This window comes from Salarias fasciatus, chromosome 17 (assembly GCF_902148845.1).
Source record: "Salarias fasciatus chromosome 17, fSalaFa1.1, whole genome shotgun sequence".
NCBI classification, from domain to species: Eukaryota; Metazoa; Chordata; class Actinopteri; order Blenniiformes; family Blenniidae; genus Salarias; species Salarias fasciatus.
The window spans coordinates 8,539,089-8,558,964 of NC_043761.1; positions in this window are offsets into that span (position 1 = coordinate 8,539,089).

The following is a 19,876-nucleotide window of genomic DNA, read 5'->3' on the forward strand; positions in this document are numbered from 1 at the left end:
CTGTGCGGCAGCTCCAAGCTCCGCTGTCCATGTGCTGGAGATGAGAGGCTGCATCCCTCGGCCGATGTGCGCTCTGCCACCTGGTCTGACAGAGGACCATGTGGGAAGGACAGAGAGAGAGAGAGAGAGAGGAGGAGAGGGAGTGAGTAAAGGGAGAGAGAGAGAGAGAGAGAGAGGGTGGGGGCAGATGGCGCTCCGGATGTTCCGATAAACGCCCGGCTCTCCAATAAGGAGAGTGGCATTGGAAAGCGTGAGAGACAGTGGCCTCTCCTGGCGCACCAGCCTCCGGGATGGGTCCGCACAGCCCGCATCCTGCTCTATCCCCACCCCCTGCATCTCTCCCGCTCTCTCTCTCTCCCTCCCTCCCTCTCTCTCTCTCTCTCTCTCTCTCTCTCTCCAGATAATGGAAATAACAGAATCCTCATTAAGCAGAAGGGCATTGCTTTACGCACCGATGTGGGCCGCGTTCCAACACTTATCACAACCTCCCAGCATGGTCCAGAACGGGGCAATAAGCCTGATCACACCCCCATACAGGACAATGCACATACACACTGCAACTTACACCAGGAATAGATCCCACACCAGCATCGCTCATCAAAACAGGCGGATTTCACTTTTACAGAAGAATAAAAAAATATCCTTCGTAAAATGATCAATTTGCAAAATTATGAAACTACATGAAGGTTTCCTCGTGATCCACTTAGACCCTTAAGTCAAGTGTCAAACTCATTTTCGTTTACATCCTACAACTTTGATCTTGTTTGGGCTGGGCCAAGAAAATTAATAAGTAATTACACTTAAGCACACATTTGTTGGACAAATGAAAATTTCTTTTTATTTTAGTGCGACTTGGTTTTGAGGAGGGCACATAATGAAACAGTTTATATTTTCATAAAGTCTAAACTATTTGACATTTTTATTGCTACGGTTTGCTAGAAAACACAGAGAAGCCTCCAAAACCATGTTCCAAGATGGTGACATGGAGCCTTCAGTCTGCAGCTGCAATATAAACTTCAATCTCTCCACTCAGACTTCTGTGTCTTACTCTAACTAAAACTGTGATCCTCAGTGAGTGGATACCAAACAGCTGCTACGTTTATTAAAATACTCAAGCAGAAGTTTTCCATGTGCACTGACATCCTGCGACCCAGCCTGGGCCCACGTGCCATATGTTTGGCATCGCTGCTGTACTGTTTTGTGTTTATTGCACCTCCAGTAATAACTTCTAAAGCCACCTGAAGTTGTTCATTAGGGGACCTTTACATTTTTGTGTTTATTATACTTGTAGTATACCTGTATAACAATTTGACCTGCATTGTATTCACATTATTATTAGCAGTAGTCATAATTGTCGTTGTATTTGCCAAACTGAGTAACAGTAGTTGTAAAGTAAAGATCACTGTTGCACTTCTGCAATTTTTCTTTCAGCTTTAAAGGTCTTCTGATTTATCTGCAGGTCTTCTGCATGTCGATACCCAAACATACGCCCTCATGTGGCGGAATAAAGAAAAGGAAAGTGGTATTCATTCAAACACTGAAGCCAGAAAGCTTCCCAAGGAGTGAAGTTGAAGTTATATTCGTAGTGAACCATGACCGAATGCCAGAAAGTAAAGATATATATTTGAAACATTTTTGATGAATTGTGATGGAGTAGATAAATATCTACAGTATGTCGTCTTTGAAATGCTGGGCTGCGGTCATATAGAGCAGCAAACAAGGTTGAGTTGCACCCTTGTTGCAAACAAAATGAACTGTTGCCTGTGTGCACATTTCAGACATGCTCCAAACATCAAAACAGGGGCTGTTTTAAGGGATGGGACATTTTAATTCATCAAAGCGCATATTTTCATCATCCCCTGTTTGTGTTTTGGAGGCATACCAAGAAGTTGCCTTTTTTAACCTGCACGAAAGAAATTAATACAGTTAAATGATCTTAATAACATCAGTTATATAAACAACAATATGAAAGATAGTGATTTGGAACTTACAAGAATAAAGTGCCTCTGTTTAAAGATTGATGCATGTAACTTAGTCTGAGCTGTAATCACATACAAGGTGCTGGAAACGGCCTTTTCTGCCTAAACTGGGGCGTCTTGGCTGCGAACATCATCACATCTGCAGCCGTGCCAGTAAACAACTCGCAGATAGTGTTTCGGGGAAGAACCTATTGTGTATACATTTGCGCGTATGTCTTTTTTATTGCCTTTCACTCTCTGCCCCTCTCTCACACTCCCTTTGCCTCTCTCTTTCGTCCAAATAATCCTCCTAAACCACAATTTCCAAAGCCAAGATAGCACTTAAGCAGTGTGCACTCACTGTCCTGGCTCTCACACAGTGATATCTGTTTCTCTTCAGATTTTTTTTTTTTTTGTGTGTGTGCAGCAGACAAGGTGAATGGGTAGACAAGGGAAGTGTGGGGAAGCACAGGAATTCCTCCTCTGGGGAGGATTTCAACTCACTGATGTCAGCGGGTGTGAAAGTTTGCAGCACTTTGAGGTTTTTTTTTTTTTTTTTTTTTTTTGCTTTTTGTTTGTTTGACAGCTGTCAGAGTTCATGGAGATGGATTTGTTTTTATCTTCCTCATTACGACGATGAGTGACGGGCATGGAGACGGGCGGAGGGAAGCCGAGGCGGCGACGCGTCGGGGAGTAAAGCTGCAGGCAGGCCTGCAAAGTGCTGCTTCATGGTGGTTTCTCACAGCTCCTGTCCTTCAGGCCAGAATCGTTTAGAATTTTCAGCACCTGAAAAAGCTTCATCAGTGACAAACGTACGTATATTATTACTTGAAAAAGCAGATATCCTCTCAGGCATACATGCGTGAACCAGTAACAAACATGCTGTGTCAAATTAACAATCAAATTAGATCCTCTTCAGTGCCTTGGATGACATGCTCGGTTGTGCAATCAGCCTGTAATTGGATTACCAACCTGTCAAGACTCCAGCTTTGTGTCCTTTGCCCAAGATGGCAGTGAATTATGGGTAATAAAACATGCAAACCTGACTGAATCTTTGGCAATTTCTGTCCTACAAATTCCTATGCCAGTTTTTTTTTCCAACCGTACCTGCATCCACTCTAAATATTAATTTTATCTAAATGGGACAGTGGTGCCCTGGAGGTTAGAGAGGCAGAATTTGGATCAGAGATTTGCAGGTTTGAATCCTGGAGGTATCACGTCACCTGAGCATGACCCTCGACTCCCATCAGCATCCTAAATAGGATTGTTGAACGTGAAAAAAGCAATTTTCTCAAGGCGTTTGATTAGTTAGCTTAGTTTAATCGAAGTGAACATGCTGATCTGTTTTGAGTAATAGGCAGTCAGGGACAGCTCCAGACGCTGGATGTACTTACACAAGGTTTTTTTTTTATTTAACTGATTTTATTCTACAGTTTGCAGTGGTAGAAGAACTTTTGGACGACACAGGCAGTGCAATAATGAAAACCACAGAAATTCTCAGTTCAGGAATTCGACTGAGAAGAGAAATCCAGACATTTTGGAACATCCTAGATATTTGATTGAATGCTTTCCTTGTGGTGGTTGCTTATATTTTATCACAGATAACTTGGGATTTCAGGAAAATCATTGCTGCATTGTTTCCAGAAGAAGGTAACGGTCATTACTTCATCGATTAAATTTGGATTATTTTACACAAGTACTCTAGGTTTACTCTGTGTGATGAGATGTTATGTCTATATATGTTGTATATTTTTCTTAATTCCACAACACTACAGATGAGGCGAAGGAACTACTTTAATTAAACATATTTGCTGCAGTGGTCAGCTGTCCCACAGTATCGAGACTTGCACAGATTATGAGAAATGGCTAAAATGAGTGATTCAACAGGCAAAGCAAAACAGATCATGATGTAATCGAACAATCCAATGAAACTGAAATTCAACAAATACAGCAACGACAAAACCATGTGTGCAGCCACAGTGCAAAGACTGGGAGACTTTAACATCGCCTCCTCCTTCTCTGCTGCCTCATGGAGGTAATCCTTCCCTCCTGAAGCCTGATCAGTGCCATTCACTCCTCTTTGTAGCATGACCCAGGGGAAGACTTAACAGCATCGGGAGTAAGTGCACCCTTGATTTCTCAATCAAGTCACTCCTTGTACTCTTTTTGTTTTTTTGCTCGTTGCATCCTCTCCTCCAACCACTAATTGTATTTTCCACTTCTGCTTTCCTTTGGACATCTGTTTTCCCCTCTCTCTTCTCTTCTCTTCTTCTCCTCTGTCTTTTTATGCTTGTTCTTACTGCACCTCGTGTCTTTTGCCTCTTTGCCTCCTCTTTCATGAGTGTTTGTCTATTTGCCTGCCACGCCACACATTTTCTCTCGGTGGATGGGATTTGTAGCATTTTTCCACCCTCAGCAACCACGGACCAAACAAATAACTTGTGTTTTGTCAAGTTGAGTGTAAAAGATTTAAAATCAGTTGCTTTACCCAAAAAGACAGAGAAAATAACTGACATGAAAAGTTTTTTGGCCACAAAGATGTCCTTGAAAGCAAAAATGAAAAGGAAAGGAAGCATAATTTTAAAAAAATTCTCAAAAAGAACACAGTGAGAGATGAAGCTGGGGTCAAATTAAGTTAAATTTTCAGTGCAAACACTATTTTTTGATCAGCTTAAATGAATCACAGCTTATATTAAATAAAATATAGTATTTTTAATGTGACTGGACTTCAGCCACACTATCAGACTGCAGTAAGCAGCCTATTAACAGCTGATAAAGTTATGTTGTGTGATGTGATAAACTTTAAACATATTTCTTATGTTTGAAAAGTGAATGCAAGGCCATGATATAGTACAGCTTCGGTCCAGGAAGCTCCTCGTGTCAATCAATTGAATGGAGCGATTTGATTGGCCGCTGTATAGAACTAATTGTCCAATCATAATTGCAGATGTCATGTTGCACCGCCCCTAAAGTGGCGCCGCAGATGAAACCAATAAAGACTAATTAAGAGCAGAACTCTGGATTCAGGTATGTCTGATAAGCCACCGTTAAAAACATACAAACATTTGCTCCATTTCATAGATTCGAATTTTAAAATTGCTCGTTTAAAGTTGACGAACAGACCGTTTATTGTTGTTCATAAATGACCCTTGAGCTAACAGCTAAGCTAATAGCCTTCAAAAACCTTATCTAACTTTTTGGTTGCTTTTTTTAGTCAGCTGGGACTTTTCACCGCACTTCGTTGCATATTGTGTCATTTAGGTTTTTTTTATGTGTAAATTCACTTTATAACAGAATTGAGCAGGTTTGTTTACCTATAAGATGAGTCTTAATTGTTCTTTCAGGGATGCAATGCAAGCGCAATGACTTATATTACAGTAATACTAACAATGTCAGACACAGCTGTTATTAATTAAATTCTATTCTATGTACTATTGGATTTTGTTTGTTTGGTGCGTTCCACATTTAATCAAAGTAGAGTACAAAAAAAAAAGTCAAAATAATGACAGTGAATATTGAATAAATTAATGCAAAGGGTGGTGATGGTACAGTAAATACATGATGCCATGTCTCTTCACAGTGGCACTGAAGCCTCTGGAACAACCTCAGCGATAAAAGTAATCCGGTTTTGGTCTCACACCATGCTGTGGGAGGTAGGTAAAACAGCTTTCCACTATTTTATTGGTTTAAGTGAGGATTCCTGCATCGGTTTCTAAAGCATCCTTGTTTTTGAGTGCCACAGGGTTACCCTGTCTGAGAACAATTACTTCAAGACAGTCATTTGTATGGATGCGAGTCAGTCTTGAATGCCACAGACAGCACCAAAACAAACCACCGCATCATTGATATTGGTTTGTTTTTATAGGATTTTCTACAACATAGGGAATGTATACAATGGTACTTGACTCATCATTTAAGTATGACATTGTTCCCTTAATTTTACAAGGAAAGACAGACATCAAAGGCCTCGGCTCAGTGTGTGTGTGTGTGTGTGTGTGTGTGTGTGTGTGTGTGTGTGTGTGTGTGTGTGTGTGTGTCCCCAATCCACTAGGACACCCTGATGGGTTTAATTTGTTTAAGTCAGACAAATGCATGTGGGCCAACTTGGCACGAAGCGACATGCAACTAAAGTGGCTTTAAGCTGAGCCGCAATGTCAGTGGCATTGTTTAGACTCTTAATACCACAAGACAAACACATTGTGCTTATGGATGTAATGGGGTGAAACGCATGCTGGAAAGCACTCAAAGAGCATGCTTTGTGAAATGAATATCGCCCCCTAAGCTGAGGAAAAATTACAGATATAAACAACCAAAGTGGAATGAAAATATTCATGGCAAAACTAAATGAAACTAATTTGTAATCAAGTCTAATTTTCACAGTTGCAAGTGTCCCTGAAACCCAGCGGAGCTGATGAAAGAGGAAATTGTTTCCATGTTGAGAGGCACCAATTCTACTTTTGAACAGTTGTTGTTTTTGAAGCATCTTGAACCTTTTTGCGCGCTGAGCCATATTTTAAACAATGCCACGAGACACATAAATGTCTCCAGAAATGACTGCTTTTATGTGAACAGGATTTATGTTTTTGGTGTAGAAATACAGATTTTGAGTTGTAAATATGTTGCAGATGTGCAGGGAAGGGTTACGCAGATACACCAAAAAGAGGTTCGAACGCAAAACCACGAGTAGCTGCAGCAGCCAAAAGGAACAGCTGAGCCAAAACAAAAACAAATTGTTTTTTTTAAGCTTATATGTACTTTTTAGTCATTCTACCATGTTTTGTACTGGAACCTTTTTTTGCTCTCTGTACTTCCACATGTCTTTCCTTCATTTCCACTGCAGAGGGAGACAAAACACCAGAGAAGGCTGAAGCTCGGGTCAAACGTCTGGTTTGGGTCAAGTATGTCCTCTTCACACAAACCCTTTGGTCCTTTGTAGCGTGATAAAAGCAGCTTTCATAAAAACAGACCACAACATTACATTTTAAAACAGTTTCAGCAGGGTTTGTACTATAATTAGAGCCAGAATTAAAGTGTGATTGTACATTGACGGAAAGTACGAGGAGAAAATCATTTTCTCTGAATTCATAGATTCAGTTTGCTTGTCTGGTAAACAAGCCGGTGCTGAACGTGCAGTTTGGAGGCTCTCGTAACGCAGAAAGTGTTTAGTTCTGACATCCTCAAGGGGGCTCTTTACTCCTATGTTTCAAAGTACAGGAGGCAGAGCTGTTCAGGCGCCGGACGCCTCCACCAGCACTCTCCAGTTCCACCATCTTGGTTTCTACCATCGGAATTTCAAAATGTAACCGTCGGGCGCTTGTTTGTTTGAGCGCAGGACACGTGTCAGTTTTTTGACGCATCCCGAAACGTGGCAGCAAACGCAAAATCAACCGGAAGTTGTTCCTTTTCACAAAGCTGTGGTGTTATTTTTGTTTGTGCACATTAATGATTATATTATCCAGAATAAAAACTCATCTCTGCATTTTATTCCACCATCAGCTTGTAAAGATGGCCTTTATTTTATTTTCTGAATTTTAAAAGTAACAGAGTGATATATCGCAAATAGAAAATTAAACCTTGTGTAGTCTGATCGATAAAACAAATTTTATTCAACTTGAAAGAAATGTATGGACAAAAAAAACAGTTTAAATGACATTAACTGATTCTTCAAAATGCTGAATACACTTCAGTATCGAGGCTCTTCTAATTGATCCAAAAAAAGTTGTATTTCTTCAAAATATTTTTTGTTTTTATAGTGCCCACGCATTCTGGAAAGAAACATTGATATCCTGCCTCTATAAAGAAAAATGTATTTTTCGGAAACTGGTGAATTGTAGATTTGATAACATTTGTTCCTTTAAAATAGCCGTCCTGTCATTTCCCTGCAGCTGCTGTACAACTTGATTTTGATCTGCTAGTAATTCATATGTGAAGAATTATGTTGTGGGGCTTTGGGGATCGAACATGTGTTACACTTCTGTACATTTCTATTCCCCTGAAAGAGCCTTGGCCCTTAATGGGCTGGGTTTTTGCTGTTGAAACCCACTAAAGATGACTCCCACTTGCTTTCTCTTCCTCTCTCCGAAACACACACAACACAAATTGATACGACCACAACCTCTTAACCAGTTTTAGTAGGTCCTAATGGCTCAAATCAGAGAGAGTCGAGAAAAAACATCTTTTGTGAGAGTCAGACCGTGTTACCGCTGACATTGCTGATTGAGTTTGCTCACAATCACATGGGTCAAGGCTGGGGTCAGGCCCATGGATCATTTAGTTTAATGGCTGTTTCCTGCCTGCTCGAATGTACGTGCCACATTGTAGGAAACAGAAGGATGCAATGCAGAATGGAAGGCATATTACTTACAGGACATAATGCTGCTGGGAAAGACAATAGGACAACGGTTTGTGGAGAAAGAAAGAAAGAAACTAGAGCGTTTAGGAAGAGAGAGGGGCTAGAGGAGGAGGAGGACCGAGGGACACAGAAGGGGGAAAGCAAGAAGCAAGAAGGCAAGAGCCACTGGGGGAGAAAGAGACGGTGACAAAGGCAGAGCAGAGGAGCTCTGCTAATTTTGTGGCCTGTCTGTGTCACCAGCACCCTGTTGGGACGACAGATGTGCAGATGATGTCATGTAGAAAGGGGATAGGGCGGGAGGGTGGAGCGATCCGAGCGCGGGAGGACAGTGGACAGGCGGAGTCTCGGCCCGAGAGAGGAGGAAAGGGGGAGAGTGGAGGGGAGGGAGAGAAGGGGCCCAACTGTGGCATTGCTCTGCAGTCACGCAATTATCCCGTTTTCCTGAGATTTAACGTTTTTAAAGTTTATAAAATATCACTTCTTCTCGACAAATGAACTTCCTCCTCCTTTATTTTTTTATTTCCCCAGCTCCCACTGGTGAAGTTTTACATGACCGCTTGGGAAGAGCAACTTTTGTTGACCATGCTGTAGTTGTTTCACACTGCAGAGGCAACAAATGTGCTTAACTGGCGGTTTTAGCTGCAAGACTTCTCACAAAGCGCAGCCTTTCCAAACCACACAGGCCATTGGAGCTATAATTTACTTAGTGCAGTCATTGCTGAAGTTTACCCTCCCCTCCCCTGACCGGCCACAACATAAGAACCCAATTGTTCTCATGGTCTGCAGTGACAATGGCTGTTTGTGGTCATCCGAAGGAAAAAGAAAGTGAGAAAGAGGACCGGGTTGAGGAAGGGAGAGAGCAGAGCCATATGATCCAGTAATTTGTGCTGCTCCCTGCTAAAGATATAGTCAGGGTCAAGTTCAGCGGCGGGGGAGGCCGGAGGGGTCAGAGTGACCGCTGAGTCTGGCCGAGATCGACTCAAGGACACGATTTTCCCAACGGTTTATCCCATGTCCCGTCCCCGACGGCAGCGGCGAGCCGCTTCCCAGCCTCTCCTGCCCCCCACCTGCACCCATTCAGGCCAATTGTGCTGGCATGGCAGAGGGAGAAATTGAATGAATTAGGCAGTCGGATGTAGCTTAATGGTCGCACCGCACAAATGCAACCATTCCTGGCATTGTTGCGTGTCGGAGTGAGACTGAGAGGGATTGTGCTCGTCGGTCCAGTGCAGGAAAGCAGCTGATAAGTGAGACAACCTGTGGGAATCGGCCCCAAACCTCAAGAAGACTGTGGAAAGTTTATTTATTTGTTTTTCCCCCTCACTCTGTATTTTTGTCTTGTTTACTTTTCAGTCTTTTCGGCAGACTTGTACATGTTATCGACGTATGAGAAAGGACAATGGTGCAGCCGTCGATTTATTGATTCAGCCTCGGATGAATACGTGGCGGCTCTATATCTGAAACGGCTTAAAGGATCATGGAAAACTCTTGACGCCTCCTCACTTTAAACAACCGCACAAAAACAAAAGAAAAAAAGGAAAGGAGAGAGAAAAAAAAAGGATTTTGTCCTCTATTTATAAAGTACAACTCGAACTACTGGAGCGTGGCCGTGCCCCTGACTGCCGGCGAACACAATGTGAACACAATGCTGCTTTTCAAGCAGATAAGACACACAGATAACCACACGGGCCTAGAGTTACAGAAGGCAGCTGCAGCCTCGCTGTTGTCCGGCTCGCTTACAGCGCGGCGGCTCTGACCTGACTTGAGGACACCCTCGGCCCTCTGGGTAATCATTGACCTGTTACCTGTGGCAACCGAGCCACGGCCCACTGTACAACCCATCGGACTGCTGATAATAATAAGGCATCCAGACAGTATTGCAGGCATGTGTGTGCTTTAAAGTGTTGCTGCAAAAACGTGCAAGTCAACCCAACCGGCCCCCCCCCGTGAACCAGACTTTGTCAAGAGTTGTAATTTAGAAGCAGGTCAGACAGGATGTTCGTGTGTTATGTGATTATCCCTGTTCTGCAGTGTCTCTCGCCTAAAATATCAAATTATTGAGGAATTTTGAGGATTTGGCTGCTGAATTTGCATAAGAAGCTTGGAGCACACATCCACTAGATCGAATCAGTGACCTCCTTTAATGATGTAATGGATATTTTATCATTTTTGGAGTCTTCGCAGTAGCCAAACTTGGCTTTTCTGGAGTTTTTCAAACTGCAGGTATACCTTGAGTGCTTCCTGTCATCACATTTTGCTCGGATAGACCACATAACCAAAGTTTGGGAAGGGAAAAAGGTCACGATCAGCTTTTCCTGGCCCGCGATCGATCGAGTCTCGAGTGTTTCTGTGGTTCGTTTCGGTGGGGCGTGGCACCGCACTGCAGTGAGTTTGAGGGGAACGGGCCGGGGTACAGTCCAAGGAGAGCAACGAGGACGTGATGAGGGTGGTGGGGGAGAGAGAGAGAGAGAGGAAGAGAGACAGTTTTGCTTCTTCAACAAAGCCTCCTCCCACTTTTTTTGTACACCTCCCCTCGCCTCTGTCCTCCTGAGCCACATCCGAACTGGCTCCTTTCTGCTCTCCGCTCCCCGAGCCTCTGCTTTTAGGTGCTCCACGCAGAATGGTCAGTGTCTGAGAGCAGTGGCCTGAAATAAAGCTATGAGCGGCCTTGAGCAGCAGAGAATGCTAGCTTTGTCTGTGCTGCCCTCCACGCTGTCTGGAGACGTGGAGGAGAGGGAGATCGGAGAGAGTGTCTGATTGCAAATGAGCTGTGCCAAATGGAGCGCCCCGGCCACCTCCACCCGATTCCACCCTGCTCTCTCCCTACGTCTCCCAATGAGACACAAAAAACGAAATGGGTTTTAATGGTTGAACTGTTACTTCTTTCTCACATATACAGTTGGTATGTAACAGTGACAGATTGACTCATCAAAATCTAGAAAATGAAAGATTGATGAGTCTTGAGCACAGAGGCTGATCTGAGGGAAAGGTTCTGATTGAGAAGTGTGTAAAACCTACAACCGACCCGTCGGGGACACTAGAACTGCCTCTTGGCATTTCAATTCAGTACCACGTTTTCATTTTGACACTAAATTTTGAGAGATCTTGCTTGCAGTTTGCACTTTTGAATTTGGTTACATTCACTTTTAACAACTGAAATAAAAGTGAATTGCACCAGTGATTTCCTCCAGTAGAATTTTGATTATTGATGGTAAATTATTTTAAAAGTCGATTAAAAAAGAAAGAAGAAAGCATACAGAACATCAAGACAGAATATTCATGAGTTGCATTGAAAAAAATTAGTCATCCCACATTTTAGTTCTGTGCTACAAAGTACACAGATAATAAATATTTATTGTGTTTTTGAGGGATTTCTTGTATTTGTACATTTGTGTTTGGAACAAATGCTGTCTTGTGAAAATATTGACAGTGTGTGTTTTTCTAAGGCTATTTGTTTCATCTGTCATGTTGAAATATGAACTGGTCTCACTAAAAAAAAAAATTTAACAACTAATTTATCGATAAGTAATTATAAGTCTCTCTGATAGTGACTGATTTATTTTAGTCTCACTAAATTAATTTAAAAGTTTACACACATTCTTTTTTCGTGCACCAGTTTTTCCTTACCAGTGACCTGCTGCAGCATTTAGTTTCAGCCTTGCTTCACTTTTTTTTTTCTTTTCTTTTTTTTTTTTTGAAGCTGAAAGTGCTAAATTATCTGTACATGTGCGTCTGTCTCATGTAACATCAGGGTATCAATATGAACTTGTGTCACCTTTTAATCCCTGTAAGCTATAGCCCACATGCTCAGCCTATATGCAAGTGAGCTGTTATAATACACACACACACACACACACACACACACACACACACACACACACACACACACACACACACACACACACACAGTCCTAATCCTATGGTGTGTTTCTGTGCAGATGGATATTGGTATACTGTACACAGAGCAGGGTCACTGAGTACAACTGTATTATCATTTGTCAATACAGGTTTAGCAGCACTCCATGCACTCGCTCCTGTTGTGTAACTTCAGTGTGGCCGAAGGCATGGAGATAAACATAAAAAAAAAAAAGAAGAAGATAAAATAGAATAAAATAGAACAGTAATTTGAACATGCACAGGGTCGTCTACACACAAGCTTGGGTCAGACAAAATAATGGGTGGATTTTAGAGAAGAGAAAAAGTTATGAAGTGTTGGTGTCTTAATAATTCAGTGTCTCTCTTTTTTAAAAATCTTTTGAAGCTGAAGCTTTTTCACCAATTACATTTAAGAAAAAAGAACATTTCTTTGTGCATTCAGTTTAAAATTGATCATTTCAATAACCTAACATTTATTCACTGATTTGTGTTGAAGGAGTGTAAAAAGAAGAAATGAGAAATATTTAGTCCACTCCCTCCATTACTTTTGATGAGAGGCTTAATCTTAAAAAAATCTACCTCTTGAACTAGTATGTTCTGTATTTATTTTATTTTATGAAACAGTGGCTTTCAATTTTAAATGTAAATCTATTTTCTTTTTATAAGTTGTGAAAACATTTCCAAATGGAGATTTCCAGCTTCCTGTTGACAAAGAATATTTTAATCCATGAAGTGTTCAATTTAGGTATAGATATGCTACTAAAAATTATTTGTCCTCAATTAATTCAGTTAAATAAATAGGTTATGAAGTTTTAAAAAGCAATGCATTGTTATCAATTTAAATTTAGAATCACTTATTGTAGTTGTGGAGCAAAAAAATGCCACACTGCCCTGTTTTTAGGCTTTTCCAGAGCATCTATTTGACTGTGGGACTGTTCCTTTAACACTTTCTCAGCTTTGTGTCCTCAATCACAGCAGATTGATCAATAAAGTGTCTGTGAGGCAGAATTGGGACACTCAACAAGTCTGGGCTTGTCTGGGAGTCACCTGTGGTCTTCAGGGATCAGCAGACCCTCATTAACACACACAGAAAAAGAATCGGCTCATTAAAGCAGAGAATCAGGTGTGAGGCATACAGAAGTCCATTCACTGTTTTATTTTAATTAAGGCTTGGTTAAAAAAAAAAAAACTTTATAGGATAATCAGTTTTAATGTTTAATTGTATATTTTGCAAGCACAGCAGTTCTGTCTTGTTTCTTTTGATGTGGTGTGTTATGCCTTATTGTAAATTTAGTTAAAATACATTTTAGTTTGTTTGAAATAGCTTGTTTTTATTCAAACATTTATGTTTGTGAGACTTTTCAATTAAAACTAAAGTTTGTTTCACATTTAAGCAGTGGTGATACAAATGAACCACTACAAGTAAAGTCATTTTTTTTAATTAAAATCCGAGCAGCATTTTAAAGGTTAAATATGTGACTTTATAATGAGTATGTCCTGCTTTATTTAATTTTTTTTTTTTTTTTTACTTTTTCATGAAATTGGTGTGTTGTTCCTTTAATATTAGAAAAAACCAATACACCACTGCGCTTTGAGGTTTCTCGTTGGAAATTAAGTATATTTATAAGATCTTTTAAAAAGCTTAAATGTCAGTGTATTTTTCACTAAACCAACTTAAGGTTGAATCACTAAAACCAAAAATTTGTGCGTTTTTCGCTTCTCGGAGAGGGCAGGACGAGCTGGTGGAGGAGGAGGAGGAGGAGGAGGGGGGCGGCGGCGGCGGCCCCCCCGGTACCCATCCCAGCAGCTTTTCGCTGATATTCCTCTATTTTTCTTCCTCTGTCCCCCTCTTCCTCCTCCTCATCCTCTGTCCTGCCTTCTTGCTTTTTTGCAGACGTGAAATAAGCCCGCGGGTCGCGCGGCTCCGCCGCTCGCCGGGCCGCTTGTATAACTGCGCCTCACCTCAGCTGAACTTGACGCATGTGGCCGGGACGCGCGGCGCAGTCTGCGGCGGCCGCGTCCGTGTCCCCGCTGAACCGGGGCTGCTCCGCCGGCAGACAGGGAGGAGGGAGGGGGGAGGAGGAGGAGGAGGCGATGAGAGGTGGTGGTGGTGGTGGGGGGGAGACGGTGCACTTTCATTATACGGAGATCGGCTCTCAACCTACCCAGCATGACGACTTTTCAGCTGCTCCAAATGTTGTCACCTCGTGGTTTATTGTTGTCTGCGCTCCTCGGCTGCGGACGCACAATAGGGGACGCGCCGCCGCCGCCGCCGCCGCCAGCTTTTTTTAGGAAGTATAAAAAGCCGCGGACCTGGAGCCGGACGCTCTGGAGGACCAGACCAGTAACTTGAACTTGATCGGTGCGTAATCAGATCCGCCGGCGTGTGTTTGTTTATTGGTCCTTTAGGTGTTTGAATTAGCGTCATTTGCGTAAATTACACAGCGATGGTTGGACCGCATCGATTTGACTCGGACTGGGTCAGTGACACTGCTATTACTGAAAATCCTCCGGGTGAAGTTTTAACAGTGAGCCCAAAACATATTAGAATAAGACCTGCACAGCTCGACATAGTAATTTTCTTTTTAAAATGCACAAGTCCTGAACATCTCGAAATGGTCGTCAGACTGTAAATTCTCCCTCGTAATGCAAGAAAAGAGGTCGCCTATTCGTGCCCTAGTTTCCCTTCGCCGGAGAGGCATAATCTTCCCCTTTGTTGTCCTCGATGCGAGCACAGATAGGCAGCCAGCCGGGAGGATCACGTCGATCCAGCGGAAAGCGTCACGTCTCTCCAAGTGAGCAATTTGTAGGATTTCAAGTGAAATGCGCATTTAATTAGAAGTCTCCCGAGCTGCTCAGCCCCGGAGGTGATCAGCGTGTGGAAGATATGGGGACATATGCTCGAGCTGCGGTTTCCCATCATGTGTCACTTGTGGTTTCCCTCAGAGAAGTTTTTACATGAAATTAATTCATTGAAATCCAAGAGGAGTGAGGTTAGCTGCAGTTCAGTGTGATTTTAAGGGGAGGGGAATTTTAAGAACAGGTTTCCTGAAAATAAAGTGAGATTCCTGAGATGTATTTCTTTTAAAATTGATGTGCGTTTGGGTTTATTTGGTATTTAGTGTGAATGTGTGTTCAGGCAGTAGTAACAGGTGCTGCACATTCATCATAGAACTGAACAAAAGGACAAGGACCTCTGTTTATCTTACAGCTAAAATTAGTTTAATTTATGTACCACATCAGTACACAAAATCAGTACGAGCAAGTAAAACTACTTTTCTGTTAATTTGTGTATTGAATTTTCTTGCAGAAAAATTAGAATTTCTTTTGAACTGCAATAATCTAACATTGTAAGTGATTCTTTCGCAGCATTTCCATCTGTCCTCATACTTCTGACACATAATTGTGCCTCGCCTGTCATACATGTCAAAGCTAACTAACTTGTCGCACCTTACACTCATCACAAGTTCAAAGTTTAATATTGGCACAGAAATGAACTTTATTGGGTGATTTCTGCTTCTTTTGGCTTTTTTGTAGATGTTTGTTTTGACATCTTGTACCCCTGGCTATGTGTTTTGCCTTTTTTTTTTCTTGCTTTGTGTGTATGTGTGTGTGTGTGTGTGTGCGCGCATGTGCTGTCCAGGCTTTTGCATGTCGAGCTGGCTGTTCGATCGGGTAAGGTTGTTGCTCACACTGGAGTATCGGTGGAAATCACAGTGCAGCAGTGTTTCTCTTGGAGATCTGTGTTCGCTAACAGAAGCATGTGCCATTACCACATTTTCTCCATGCTTGCTTCTCTAACTCCTTGACTGGAAAGAGGAACAGAAGTGTCTGCAGCTGAAATACAAGCTGGGTCACGGTGACCTTTTGGTCTCACCGCACATTTGCAAACGGAGTGTTTTATGTGATGCAGTGATAATAAACGGGTATAAAGCACAATAATTGCTGTAAACAGGAAAACTCCATTGTGCCTTGAAGAAGATTTATCGGAAACACAGGTGGGCCTCAGACAATGGGCTGCGGATCGTTTCTGCACCGTGAGTCTGTGGGACGGGAGAGCACACATGGCTGCCGAGTGAAAATTGGCGTGATTATCATCTGATTTGGGCTGCCACCACGAAGCTCAGACTCTCATTGTGGGCCATTCTGCGCAGCGGCCAACACGGAGAGGAGACGTAGGCTTGGATTCACCCAAAATTTCTCTCATTTGCTTTCAGAATGGCTCCAGTCTCCCTCCCACACACCCTGCCGCACTCTCATATCTCACGCAATTGATTGAAACCCTAAACGGAGAGATCGGGCCCGGCGCAATCCAGCCCTTCTATGAATAGTTGATTGGATGCGACGATGAATGTGGCGTGTTGTTTCTTTAAGGGCGTTTCAGGTCAGAGGGCGGTTGGCGGCGGAGTTGGCGTGCAGGGGGATTTTTGGCGTGCGCGGCTGATACTGCAGCACGCTGTCCCATCCTGTATTTAGCCGCGCAGAGGCACACGGAGAGTCCCGTCACTCTCTAATCAGGTCATTTGGTGTTTTGTGAATGCATGCACGTACCGCTTCAGTTTTTGCCTGTGTGAGGATTCAAGGGGTGGTTTTTTTTTTTTTTTAAACATCTCATCTATTTTATTGTGTGTGACAGAGCCACCTTGTCATGTTCTAATCTGCACAGATGGATGGTGTATTAACATTAGGTGGGCGTCTGTCGCTGATTATTTCAGTTGTCTACTGTATTAATAATGTGGCGAGCTGTGAGCTGACAGCGTAGCCCGGATCGCGCGCGTGTGTGTGTGTGTGTGTGTATTTCTAAGTGCAACAGGCAATTGTTTGCATACATGTTTGTTCCCCTGATGTGCTTTTGCTGTCCCAACCAAGCACTTCACATTTTATATCTCTGCATCTCTCTGCAGGGCATTTAAGTGCTTGACCCAATTTCTCTGGCAGCAAAGAATCCACTAGTGAAGGCCTTCCTCTGTGTGTGTGAGCGTGTGTGTTTGTGTGTGTGCGTGCGTGCGTGCGTGCGTGTGCGTGCACACGCGTGTGTTGCTCTGGGTGTTTCCTCCCTGCTTTTCTAACAGGAAGCTGATGTGGAGTTCAACTGAGGACAGGGAAAAGGCCTTTTCTTTCCACTGTGAATCATTTGAGAGAGAGAGAGAGGGAGAGAGAGAGAGAGAAAAGAGTGGAACTAGAAAAAAAGAGACTAGGCCACTGCATTGATTCAGCACTGCAATCTGGCCTGCTATTCTGTCTCTCTCCCCCCCTTTACCCTTCCTCTCCCTTCTTTCATTCTGTATTCTCTATACCTTTTTGTCTATTTCAGCCTTTTTTCCCCCCCCCCCCTTACTCTGGTTTTTTGAAATTCCTTGGATGTCGGATAGACAGCGGCACTCTGGAGGGAATCGGCGGGTTTACGGAGAGTTCACAAGTCCTGTGAGAAGATTTGAGGGGGGCTGCGCGAGGGCTTGATGTTGGAAAGCAAATGAAGCAGGGCTCTGTGGGGAGCAGTGCAGGTTCTTCCGGTTCGGTTTAGCATACCCGGAGCTGGGAAAGAGGCTGCCTGCGTTCTGCACTTTGGAAGCAAAACGGCCATAAAACACCTACACAAACTGGCTTTATTAAGGCTAATGCAGGACTCTGCGGTGGATTCTCAAACTCTTTGTATTTCTGAAAGCTGCGATAACACTCAAAGAACAAGAGCTCAAACTAGCTGATAAAACTCTTCTCGGGGAGTGATGGATCACCTAAAATATTTCCAGTAAATCCCTGGTGGCAGCCTGGATTCTAACGACCAGATCTGACTGAAAGCTGGCAGTGTGTGTTGTACTACTGATGTCACAAAGCTGTAATCATTTTGAAACATTATGTGAAATCAATCAGTTTTCAAGTTCGCCGAGTTCAAATCTGTTTTAAGCATTTTTTCATGTTGGCTGACACTGATTCCGAGAGCCAGACTGAGACCCAGGCGAACGTCAGAAACACTGAAGCAGCATGACCTAAACCCTAATTGTAGATAATCTCATCTTCAAGGTTTCATGTACATATTGCGGTGATGCGGGAACTTTGGGGAATTAAATACAACCAGATATTAACTGAAACCTCCTACTCAGCCTCTTTCATGTGTTCGCAAAATCTTTCAACTGCTTCGGCCGGATGTGTGCGAGATTGAACTGGGATCGTTGAAAGACACACTGCTGCTGCAGCAAGATAGAGAAGTACATGGATACGTGCTTGGCAAGGAACAGCAATGGAAGAAGTAACCCCGGTTTTAACGGAGTATGCCTCTCGTGTAATATCAGAGTGGCCTTAGCCATGCATTCTAGTGTGTTTTTTAAATCATTTTAGCATTTATTTTGTGATTATAGAGATGCTCGAAGGACATGTCTCTGTCTGGTACAGATCCCAGGGAACGTCAGGCCTGCAGAAGTTGCTGACTTTATACAGAGACGGTTGGAAAAAAAAAACAAACATTTACATGTTTTGAATTCAGTTAACTCACAGAGAAACTGTCATGAAGATGTCTGTTTTCTACATGAAGAAAATTGGATTGTTATTACACAATTAAAAACAAAACTTATGGTTTAAAGGCAAAAAAAAAAAAAGAAAAGAAAGAATTGAATAAATCCGAGCTGGTGCTCAGCCCAACAGCAACGACTTGTAACAGCAGACATGTTCCAGTAAGAATGTCCTGTTCCCAGCTTGCGCTGGCACACGGCGAGAGAACAGCACGCAACAAAACCCTGCACCACGCGTCCTAATCAATCACTGATCTCCCGTCAGTTTTCACAGTGGAGGTGAGCCGTGCCGCTCATCGGTGCTGATGTGGATTTTCACTTTTTTTTCTCTCTCTCTGTTTTTATCTATTGGTGCAGGAGACTTCTTGTGAGGAAGATACGAGACCACAAGGGCCCGGAGGCTATGAAGCAGGTGAGCACATATACTTTCACAACATTAATTCATTTTTATATTGACAGTAAAACAATCCCAGCTTTTTTAGAAGATTTATGTGTTGGAGCTCAAATATCATATGTAGTTCCTGGTTTTCATTATTCCATACACACATTGCACGTCTCTTGAAAAATGCTTTCCTTCAAATTTGAAATCCCATTTTAATAACTTAAGTTATATTATAATTCACTCACTTTTTCAGCAGAGTAACTCAGATTCTAACACACTTTCTGGGCATCGTCTCTCTTCTTCATGTGAAAGTGCAGTAAGACAGAAAGAACACTGATGCTCGGCCTGACTGTCTCTGCCTGTCGTTGCAACACAAGCAAAATAAAGTTTTAATAGCCCATAAATAAGCAAGAGTTAGGTTTGAGCGTTGAGCCAAAATTTGTCCAGCAGCATGGCTCAAACGTGGCCTCTTCCAGCGAGGGAGAGAGGAGCACGCTGGGATTCAGGAGGAAAACACTTGAGGGGATTTGATCATTGTGGGTTTTATGAAATGAGACTCTACGGGAATAAACAAACATGTTGCGTGATCATGTAAGATTTTTGTTCCCTACGATGAAGTTGATCCTAACAACACGATCGCTCCTCGTAAATGTGAACGTTGTTTTGTCTCTCATGGAATCGACGCTGTTTGGAATTGTACTTGATGGAAATGAGGAGTTCTGTTCTCACTAAGTACAGATACGGTGATTCATTACATCCCTCGGTGCTGAATTATTGCAAATAAACTTGTGTTTCAGTACGA